The sequence below is a fragment of the Nuphar pumila genome, chromosome 13 (assembly GCF_984573655.1).
Source record: "Nuphar pumila chromosome 13, dmNupPumi1.hap1.1, whole genome shotgun sequence".
In the NCBI taxonomy this organism is placed as follows: domain Eukaryota; kingdom Viridiplantae; phylum Streptophyta; class Magnoliopsida; order Nymphaeales; family Nymphaeaceae; genus Nuphar; species Nuphar pumila.
In genome coordinates, this window is record NC_143261.1 from 89,081,000 (window position 1) to 89,093,116 (window position 12,117).

Genomic DNA, 12,117 nt, shown 5'->3' on the forward strand with positions numbered 1-12,117 from the left:
TGAAACATCTCAGTCATAATACCTATGGATTTTATTAAGAGTTAAATTTGAACTCAACCTTCGTACATAAGTTTCGAGTACTTGACATCAAGAATGAAAAAATTATTAAGTGCTCAATCTAATCACTTAGAGACTTGTTCTTTCCATTGAACCACTTGACATGGTTTTACCCTTATGATGTAGTTGAGTTTTCATCAACGGTGATTACTTTTATAGACTTTAACACCATTCTTCTCGATGTCTTAAATACAATATCTCAAGAAAGTCCCATTGTCAACGGATCTATTAAGTTTTGACAAGATTTCACATATTCAATTGTGATTACTCCTTACTTGAGTAAACTATTCATATAATTATGCTTTAGACTATTATGTCTAGATTTTTCACTATAATTATTACTTCTTGCTTTATATATAGTTGCTTAATTATCTCAACGCATAGCTATCGGGGGTACTGACTTATCTCCTAATGGTATCTCCATTAAGAGATTCTTTAACTACTCAGCTTTCATACTAGCTGATACTAATGCTATCAATTATGCTTTCATTGTAGAATGGGTTATCATATTTTGCTTCTTGGATCCTCAAGCAATTGCTCCAGATCTAAAGCTAAATATTCAATCACTTGTGTATAATGACTCATTGGGATCAAATTTCAGTTTACATTATTGTACCCTTTAAGTGTAGCGGGTTCTCTCTCATAAAATATTTCATATTCTAGAGTTCCTCTCAAGTACTGCAAGACTCAATATATAGCATCTCAATACTTTTATCCTGGATTGCCGGTATATTGGCTCAACTTGCTCATGCTGAAAGCTATGTCTAGTCTAGTTCTATTCATAGCATACATGAGGCAGTCAATAATACTTGCATACTCTAATTGGGATATGCTTCTTCTAATGTTAATTGGTAGCTTAACAATATGATCAATAACAATAGATTTACAATCATAATGATTATATTTTATCAATGTAGTGAGATTGAGTTAATGCATAACAATTTTCATGTCTAATCAGTTTAATACCAAGTATGACATTAGCTAAACTCATGTCTTTCATGTCAAATTTAGATAATTGGTATTATTTATGCATTCTACATTATTACTCATTAGTATATCATCCACGTAGAGATAAATAATTATAACATAATTACCTTCTACTTTGTTATATATGCATTTATTAAAGTCATGAATTCTAAAACCATATGAGATGATTACTTCATCAAATTTCTCATGTCATTGTTTAAGTGATTGTTTTAAACCATATAATGACCGTAACAGTTTACAAACTTTATTTTTTTGACCTGGTGTTATATAACTTTTTTGTTGTTCTATATAAATTTCTTCTTCTAAGACAACATTAAAAAACAGTTTTGATATCCATTTGATGAATTTTAAAATTATAAATTGATGCCAAAGGAACCATGGTTCTAATAATGCAATCCTACTTACATGAGCATAGGTGTCAAAATAACCAAGTGTGGTTTTTGTTTGAAACCTTTAGCTACAAGTCTAGCTTTAAATTTTTTAATAGAGCCATCAGTTCAAAGATTTCTTTTGAAAATCTATTTGCATCCTGAAGGTTTAAAATTTGGGGGTAAATCAATAAAAATCTAGGTTTTATTTTTTATGATAGAATCTAATTTACTTTCTATAGCTTATTTCGAATATGAAGTATGAGGAGAGGCCATAGCTTCCGAAAAAGAAACAGGGTCTCTATCTATCATATAGAGATGAAAATCAGGATCAAAATCTTTTGGTTTTATTGATCTTCTACTTTTTTAAATTTTAGGATTTTCAAGCTCACAAATTATTTTTTTATGATTATTTTTAATAACTTTTGAAGCTTTAAGTAATTTTAAAGTTAAATATTCTCTAAATTCGGCTTGGATAGATTCTAAAATTATTTTTGTTTTAATATCCATAAACATGTCTTACTATTTTGAGAATATCCAATTATGACACATGTTCTTATTTTTTGACCTAGTTTGATAAATTTTGGTTAAGTAACCTTTACATAAGCAATACAACCCCAATCTTTTAAATAACTTAAATTTGATTTTCTACCTTTCCAAACTTCATACAGTGTAGTGTTTGACTTAGAATATGAAACTCTATTTAGAATATGACATGAACTAAGCAATGCATCACCTCATAGATTATAATATATACCATAATTAATAAGCATTGAATTAATCATGTCAATTAGACTTATATTTTTACGTTTCGCTACACCATTATGTTGAGGAATATATAGACCAGTATCTTTTCTATGTATTCTATAAATTTTACAAAATTTAATAAACTCATTTGAAAGATATTTTTCTATTAAATCTAAAACACTTTATTTTGCAATTATGAAAGTTTTTAACCTCTGCTTTGAAAATCTTAAATTTTTTAAATAATTTGTCTTTTGTTTTTATGAGATAGACATAAGCATATTTTATTAAATCATTAATAAAGATTATAAAATAATTATTACCCTAAGAGTTGGAGTAACTTTTTAAATCACAAACATCATTGTGTATTAAATCTAATAATTTGGAAGTTATTTTAACACTCTAAAATAGTTTTTTCGCAAACTTTGCATTAATACAAACATCATATTTTTTAAGATGTCCAGGTTTGCATTTAAGAATAAGTCTTAAGTTACATATGTTTTTCAAAGACTTATAATTTACATGTCCTAATCTAGCATGTCATAAATCATATATGAGTCAACCATATAAACAGAAGCAGAATCGACTTTATTCATTAGATTGAGCTTTAACAACTCATTGGTGGCATGGCCTTTGGGTACAAACTTGTGATTCTTTGATAGTATAATACTATCAAATTCTATTACAACTTTGAAACCATGAGTTGTAAGCAGATAGACAGATACAAGATTTTTCGTGACGGTAGGTACGCGATACACATTTTGGAGGGTTAAACATTTTTCGAAGGTGAAATGAAGTTCCACACTCTCTTTTTCATGAACTTCAGCTTTATATTTATCTCTCATATAAATCATATGGTCTTCCTCATAGTTTCATATATTTTAAACATACTTCTATCATTACAAAAATAAATTATCGATCCAGAATCTACATATCACCTTTTATTTGAATTAAGCATAAATATCTCACTAACTATAGTCACTAAGTCATCATCGAGTTTACTAGATTTATTGTCATAAAATTTCTTCCTATGTTTGCATTCTCTCACATAGTGACCCAGTTTTCCATAAATATAGCAGGAAACAAAAGTTCTCTTCTTAGCAATAAACTTGGATTTCTTGTTCTTGTTCTTAAGTCCAGGTTTGAACTTTGGTTTGTGTTCAACCATGTTTACCTTAGCATGAACTTCTTTTACTTCATCTTTCTTATCTTGAGATCGAGTTTCCTCCTCGATTCTAAGATGTTGAAGAAGTTGTTTTAAGGTAAACTCTTCATTCTTATGTTTCAATTCATTTGTATAATCTTTCCAAGATGTGGGCAATCTACTAATGATTACAACCACCTAAAATGATTCATCAAGGTTCATGCCCTTAGACTCGATCTGATTAGCCAAGATTTGTATCTTATGGACTTGAGGTAGCAATGGATTATCATCAAAAAATTTGAAATTCATATACTTGTTAACTAAAAACTTATGAATTCTTGCATCCTCCATTTTTTACTTGCTTTCAAGTGCTTTCCACAACTTCTTTGCAGTGCTAACTTCTGAGTAGAAGACAAACAGGGTGTTAGAGAGTACATTTAGTATATATTTGCGACACACGAAGTAATCATACTTCCACTTTTGTCTTCTATGGTTTTCAACTATAGTTTCGACCTCTCGTTCTTCGAGACAGTCCTTCGTGAGAACATATATCACATTTGCAACTATAAGGAAGATGAACACCTTATGTTGCCATAATTTGAAATTGGTACCATCGAACTGAGACAACTTGGATAGATCCTGATTTTCAACCTTTACAACCATCTTTTTATAAAACTGTCACTTGAAAATTATTGAAATTTCTGCTTAATTTAGTGTGTCAGGCAACTGAGATTGAACAAGTGAGCTCGACGGCATGCATAAATGTGATGCCTTTCAAGAGATAGTTGCCCCACTTAGAATCAAGTCCTTGGTGCAATGGGTACTCGTGCAACTATGCTCTCAAGATACAACAAAGCTTTCACCTACTCACAAAAATTTGGTCCATGCCCTCTATTTTGCAATACCAATCACCTCGACATTAACCACCTTGAACAACCTCTTGATTTGGAAGGAATGATCTAGGTTCAAAATGATTATGAATCCTAGGTTCATATATGGGTATAGATCCAAACTACAAGTGGGTATGGATTTGAACAGTACCTGAGTCTGGATAGCAATTGAATCAAGATTTTAGTAATGGATTCGAACATTAACTAGATTTGGATAGCAGATGAATCTGGATTTATATCTGAATTGCAACCAGATTTGAATTCAAACTACAACCAAATTTGGATCTCAGGATTAGATCCAAACTTAAACCGAATCTAGATCTGAAGTACAACTCTAAAACCAAAGAGGAGAGAGAGAGAGAGAGAGAGAGAGAGAGAGAGAGAAGGAGCACTTAAGATAGGAGAGAGGAGAGAGGTGAGGATGAAAAAAATGAAAGAGATCTAAGGTTTATATAGGCCCCAGCCCAAGGCCACCAATTAAAGGCCATAAAGGGCTTTTAAGAGGCCCAAAACTGCCAGCTTAATAGACCATGGCTAGCCAAAATGGCCAATCATAAAGGCCCAAACTGTTAAAAATTGAGGGATGCCAAATAGGGTCCAAAATAATTCTGAAAAGCCCAAGAATGACTTTAACTAAGTCAAAAGTCAATAGTCAAACCGATAAAAGATAAGGGGTAGTTTTTGGATTGTTAAGACCAATAAAGCCCCATGCAAAAACGTTGGGCATGGTCTAACGGACCCATAAAGTTTCGAAGAGGATTAATGCAAAGTTAAAGATACTTGGGGATTAAATTTGTCCCAAGTACAAAAAAAAATAAGTGAAGCCCAAATCCAAACCAAAGGTCAAGGGTCAAGATTTAAGATTCAATAATAAAGTAATACACAAGCTCAAGATCTAATGCCCTTGAGGGATTTTACCATTAAGGCACCACCCCTCTATATAAGGACAATAGGTTTTTCAAAATCTTTGAGAATAAATTTTTGTAGAGAACTCATTACCTACAAAACTTAGGAAAAATTGAAAAAAATAGAGGAAATACATAAGGATAACTTTTAGCCAAAATCCAACAAGAGGCACCCACCATCCAACCACCCAAGTCTAGCTGTGAACACATAAGCATGTAAAAAGCAACATATAAACTTAGATGGATAAAATCCAAAAAGATCAAAAGAAAATTAATGCAAAGTCAAAGCCACTTGAAAATTAAATTTGTCCCAAGTACTAAAAAAATAAGTCAAAATCCAAACCCAAAGCTCAAGGTTAAAAGACAATGGTAAAGAGTCAAGATCAAGGTCAACATCCAAGATCCAAGAATAAAGTGATACATAAGCGCAAGATCTAATGCCCTTGAGGGTCTTGCCTTTTAAGGCACCACCCATCTATACAAGGACAATAGGTTCCTCAAAAACCTTGAACGTGAGACTAAACTTTTGTAGAGAGCCCATTACCCACAAAACTTAAGAAAAACTGAAAAATAGAGAGAGTACATAAAGATGGTTTTGAGCCAAGAAGCATGCAAAAAGCAACATATAAATTGAGAAGGACCTATACGACAACAGGGGCAGGGTGGGGGCACCCTGTTATAATAGAAATCAATGTCAGGAATAGAGGAGGAAGACATGATCTTTTGCTGCAGGAATGAGCTGCACTATCTGGCCTGCTAGAATTGGGCCCCAGTGCTAATCAATTTCATTATTCCAGGAGTTTACTAAAACCTGAGTAGCTTCTTTTTTCAATGACTACAGGACACTTCTCTGTTACTTTTGGGCCTTTGATGACCTTTTTTACTATGATAAAGTATTGAAGTGCCCATTGCTTAATGTAGATGATTCATGGCTTTAGTGAGTCATGTATACCACCCAGTGAAAACGTTAAGAACCAACTACTCTGAGTTATTATTGAGCATTACCTGGCTTACCAACCGAATCATCCACTTGATAGTGTTCCTGGGAGGCCCAATTGAGTGCGCCAAGTTGAGCCAAACTGTTCTTCAAATCTTTCTGCATCATGGTTTTTGGAAAATATTGTGCATTGTGACATAGTCTCAAGACCAGTATGTTGTAACTCGTTGTTCTGCTTGGGTACAACACATCTGCAATTTACTGGCAATGTATATATTTTTTTATTGGCAAACATCTTATCAGCTAAGTTTTATAAGTGAAAAAAGTAGGGAGATAATTTAACCGGCCTATACATGTAAACATGAACATACATACATCCAGGTAATAAAGCTTAACTGAAAAAAGTCAGAAATAACAAAGTGAGGTAAAAGATTGTAACCTCGGAGGTTGCTCTACAACAGTGGCTTTAGTTTTCTTTGACTAATTTTGAAGATGAGATTAGATGGTCTTTGATGAATGATGGTCAGTTTTTCGTCACCTCCTTTTACATGGCATTGGGTTCACCTGCTCCCATCTCCTACCTGGATGCCAAAAAAGGTTTTATGGGGAGGGTTACCATTAAGAGGTTCTCTCCTAGCTTGGCTCATGATTTATGAAAAAGTTTTAATAGAAGAAAGACTAGTGTCGTGGTTTTCAACTTGCCAGCTGATGCTCTTCTTGCTTGGCAAATGAGAAAGATATTCAGCATTTTATTTTGGGAGTGCTCGGTTTCACAGTCCATCATTAGAAGTCCTTGGAGAGATATCAATATTCCCTGGTATGAGCCTTTTTTTTTTCTAGGAAGATGTTGATTGCAGACTTCCTCAAATCTAAAAGTCTAAGGTGGAAGTTTATTTGGTTGGAGTGTAACAAGCACATATTCAAAGATGAGATCTCCAGAGAAAATCAGTTTGTGCAACAGTTGAAATGGTAAATTCTCTGTAGATCATGCAGGAAATGGCCTGGAAAGAATCTGCAATGGATTGGGAGAGACAGGGTGTACTCTGATTAGTTTCTTTCTAATAGGTTCTGCATGTATTCTGCTTCGTTTGTGAGGTGATATCTCATCACCACTGTTCTGTAACTCTGCCCACACAACAAGAACTTTTCTGTTGTGTCTTGACTGATCTTAATAAAACACAGATTTTTTTGTCAAAAAAATAAAAAATAGAGAAACGTGAAGATTAAGATAATTTTCTGTCAGAAGATAAATATTAAGATAATGGGAAGTATATTGAAGAAGAAATGGAGACATGTCACTTCTAGAGAGATTACTGAACTCTGGCTTAAGCAGAACATTATTGAACAAACAAAGGAACAAATTGTTGAATAATATGGAACAATAAACAAGAATAAAAGAGTATCAGTGGAGAAGTTTTATGTTGGTAAAAGCTGGTATCTTAACAATTATTTTGATGTACCCCACTAGGAGTTTTTGGCTGATAATAAGATTAAACACTGTGGTCTTCAATTATTGCTGAAAATTGGATTTTTTTAGGGTGCAGATAATTGGAAGTAACGAGAATAGATCTAGGCCTCCTGGTTTATAGCTGCCTTGGTTTTTACAATTTCAGTGAAGCCAGCTTATCACCACTTTATAAGCATTTAGGATAAAATAGAGGACAACTATACAATATTAGATTAATAAGTGGTAATGATAGGGTGCTCCCGGAGTACCTACTCCCACTTAATTGAAGTTTTAGATTTTTAATTTTCTTGAACTTTTTTTTTGTTCCTCAGGCCCTATAGATATGATCTATAAGCATTGTTTAGTATAAAACAAGTTTAGGATATGTGATTATAGCATATATATTTTTTAAGACCTTTAAAATTCAACGGCTCACAATGTATCAAAATTTCATGACTTAAAAAATCTTATTTTTATGTTAAAAAAACATGATCCAAAGCATGATTTATAAAGTATGTTGAGTACATTCATAAGGTTTGATTGAGAAGATACAACCTACAACCATGATTTCTAGTACGCCGAGCATTACTGATAATTGAATTCTTTTGTTGTCATCTCCATAATCATCATTATTAGCAGCAGTGTTTCTTAATTATGTTTGGAAACTGTACCCCAGGATATGCCATCAAAATAAGCTGTTTCGAATGGAGCAGATCCGGAACAGCTAAATACATGGAGAGCGTGATCCGAAACAGCCAAAAATTGCAAAGCCTCCATCCTGGATCCAATCCATTTGCATCCCTAGCAAGGACCTTCTGCACGTTGTCACAAAAGATACGTACGACCCCGTACTTGACTCGAGTTCAACATGTAAGTTTCAAAAAAAAAAATTTAAGTACAAGGAAATGGTTTTTTTTTAATCAATAAAAATTGTTTTTTTATTTTTAATGTATGAGAATGTATTTTTATTGAAATATTATTAAAAGCATTAAAAATATTAAAATAATATCTTTACATGTTAGCATCGTGACAGCATGTCATAGCGTATCCCACTAGTGTCATCCATGACACGCGCCTTAGATGGCGTGTCAATGTGATATAGCTTGTAGGTACGCCCACAGTAGCAGTGCTTACAAGGGCTCCACTTTTCTAGCTAAGGGTCACTGTGATTTGTCACATGGCATGTGAAGACCATGATTCGAAACCCTAGGGCATAGAGCTGGAAACAGGACAAACTGCTTCTAACTCAGCTTATAAAAAGCTCGTTCAAACTCATGAAATAAGTTCAGCAAGTCAAACACAAACAATGAGTATTAGGCTCAACTTGACTGGTACAGAGTTAACTAACAATAAACAAATTTTATATCATAGTGTAGATGGATGAAGTGTTTGGCTTGCAAGCACTGAGTTAGAGTTCAAACCGTATTGCTTTTTTTTTATATTTACAGGAAGAAACCACCATCAGGATATAAAACTCCACGGGCTTACTCTTGCCCCAAGGGAGTTGCCACGCTTCGACTTAGTAAGGAATGACATTCATGAGATTTGAACCTAAACCACCTTCCTAGCATCCTAGGTCTCATCCCACTATGCCAAACCCCTTTCGGGTTCAGACCATATTGCTTGCAATTTTGAAACAATATATTTATTTTACAAATGAACCAATTTGTACTTGGATCAAGAGTTTTAGAGTTCAATTAAAGAGTCGTGCCCAAGTAGGGTCCAAAATACATGGAAATACACAACCCAACCCAACTTGTACACCAGTTGGGCCTAAGAGTCCAAAAGACGGGTATTCTAACAAACATTGGACGTGGCGGACGTGCACAATGTCGGCCGCTGCATCCAAAAAAGAGCATTATTTTCGTTCCATCTCCTCTGTTACGAAAATAATACGAACGGAAGAACAAATTAAAAAAAATGCCTCGACGGATCCGGTCTATCGTTGCCCTCAGATGCCATGTTGTTGATTGCTTTGGTTCCTTCCGATTTCTTCCATCTGTGAAAGGTTTGAGGATGGCCACCGAAAAGGTTGATCTATCGAACAATCTTGTTGCTGTGAAAGCCCCTGACAATGTATGGATTGTAAAAGGTGATTTAGGGTTTTCTAGAACTGGTTTTTCGAGCGTGCTTGGATTTTTTGTTTTTTGTTTTTATTCATTTCATATGCTTTTCCTAAGGCAAGATTGAGCATGGAAGATTTAAGAATTTATCTTTTTTTTTTTTTGTTTTTTTTGTTTTCCTTTGGAACCATTTGATGCAGCTTTGTTGCCAACATATTTGATCTCTAATGCATGGAGAATTTGTGTTTGTTGGAATCAATAACAATATTATAATGCAAATCAGATTACAATACAACATGATATGCATATAAAACAATTGATTCAAATCGTAATAGGGTTCAAGCATGTCATGTTCAGTTTTAAACCAAAATTCAGACAAGAACAACAGATCAAACATATATATAGAACAAAATAAAAACAATAATAGAATCATGTTAATATTCTGCAATAGGCTAAGACGTATACAATACTCTCCTTAGAGAAGATTTGCTCCCACATATGGTGCAAAAAGGGTATGGCGTCCTTCCCTCAGGATACAATAGCCTCGACGATCTGGATTGGTGCACTTCGATGGTAGATCATCCTTCGAAGACAACCTCTATGAACAACTGCTGCAGAACGCCCCTTTTCGGGAAACACCCACAGGGAAGCAAGAGAGAGCAGGGAGAGAAAAAAAATCGAGAGTCGCTAGCGTCTGTCTGTGTAACCGCAATCCTCTAACCACATTTTATAATCCCTGAACGGGTAAAGAGATCCGTTACCGGTGTTACGAAGTGACATGACCCGTCAACAGAACGATCCGTTATCCATTGCTTATTTTCCTTTATTTAATCCAAATAAAACAATTAACGCAGGATAAAAACAACATTGGACTTAGATAATGGATATGGCCCTAAAGAGCCAATTACCCGAACCCAGCACGACGGGCCAGCGTGGGCGCACGCGTGTGTATGGTAACCATCCCATCTCATCTCCTTGTTCTTTGGAACACGTGATAGAATCTTCATGTAGGTTATAAACCCCACAACCTTTTTTAGATTCTTCAATATGGGACAATTCCACATCATCAAAGTCCAAAAATAACTTCAAAAAGGAGTGGTCTCCAAATTGTTTTCTCCTTTGAATTAATTCATCATCTCTTCTTACATCCAACATTTCTCCACAAATTCAATGAATGAAAACAGAAGAAAACAAAGATGTAAGATTGAGTAATCTGCAACAGTTAATATCATGCTTTCAGTAATGATATATTCTGGTTTGAACCACTACCTTAGTTAGCTAACTTTACCATACATGAACGAAGTGAACTAAAGTCTTGAACTTGAACCTTTGGTATAGGAGTATCCATTAGCAACAACATGATAAAGGTTTTGGTTGTAATCTTTAGGGGCCGTTAATGGCCATGCGCTCGAATCATGTTTCATGAGTGACTTCAGGAATAACCCAATTCCTTAAACTGCGGTCATATAGTCACACTCACATAGGTAGACTTCTTCAGAGATACATTGCTAACATCTCGCCTAAAAGGCTTTGAACCCATTTAGAGTTTTCACTCTTTCTTTATTGAAAGCTAGAGCACATTTCCAGAGTAATCAGAAGAAAAGATACAGATACATAGTATCACATTAAGAAGGTCCTATCCAGTTCACCCTACAGCTTGTTATTACCACATTGAATCTACTTTGTGGGATCTCCACTCAGATAGGTTGAGTTGCCACTATAGATAAACTACTGATGGGTTTCAGTCTCATCCTCTCTCTAGATTTCAAGACTAATGACTTATCTAGTCCTTTTGTTAATGGATCAGTTGTGTTTTTTTTGGATCCAACATAGTCCATAACAACCACTAACTGAGACACCGGTTTTCTTACAGATTTTATTCTGACTTGGATGTGTCTTCTCTGCTTTTTATTATATTTTATGCTTTTGATCTTTGCTATTGTAGTCATATTGTCACAATGCACATATATTAAAAGAATTGGTTTGTTCATCAAAGAAAGTTGCTCTAGAAGTCCCTTTAACCATTCAGCTTCTATTCATATAATATCTAAAGCACAAAGCTCATCCTCAAAAGTAGACCGTGACAAGATGGTCTGCTTCTTTATGTTGTACTCTAGGACAAGTACATTTGCAAGACACCCCTACACTTTGAGGTATTTTAAGCTAGATTTCTTATTTCTTTAGAGTTCAAATGATCTACTATCATTAAGCTTCTTGGGAACTCTATTCAGAATATGGCAAGCTGTATTCAGAGCATCTCCCCACATATAGATAGGTAATCCAGAACTCCCAAGTAGAGCATTTATCATGTCAGTTAGGGTTCTATTCTTTCTTTCTACAATCTCATTAGATTGAGAAAAATATAGAGCAGTAAACTCATGAACTATGTCAATGAATTGCCAATATTCATCAAGTTTGTTAGACGTATATTCTCTTCCTCTATCAAACCTCAATCTTTTAAGTTTTCTACCAGTTTGTGTTTCTACTTCATTCTTAAAAATAAGAAACTTATCAAAAGCTTTATCTTTTGATTTTAGCAGATACACATAACAGTATTTAGTGCCATTATCTATAA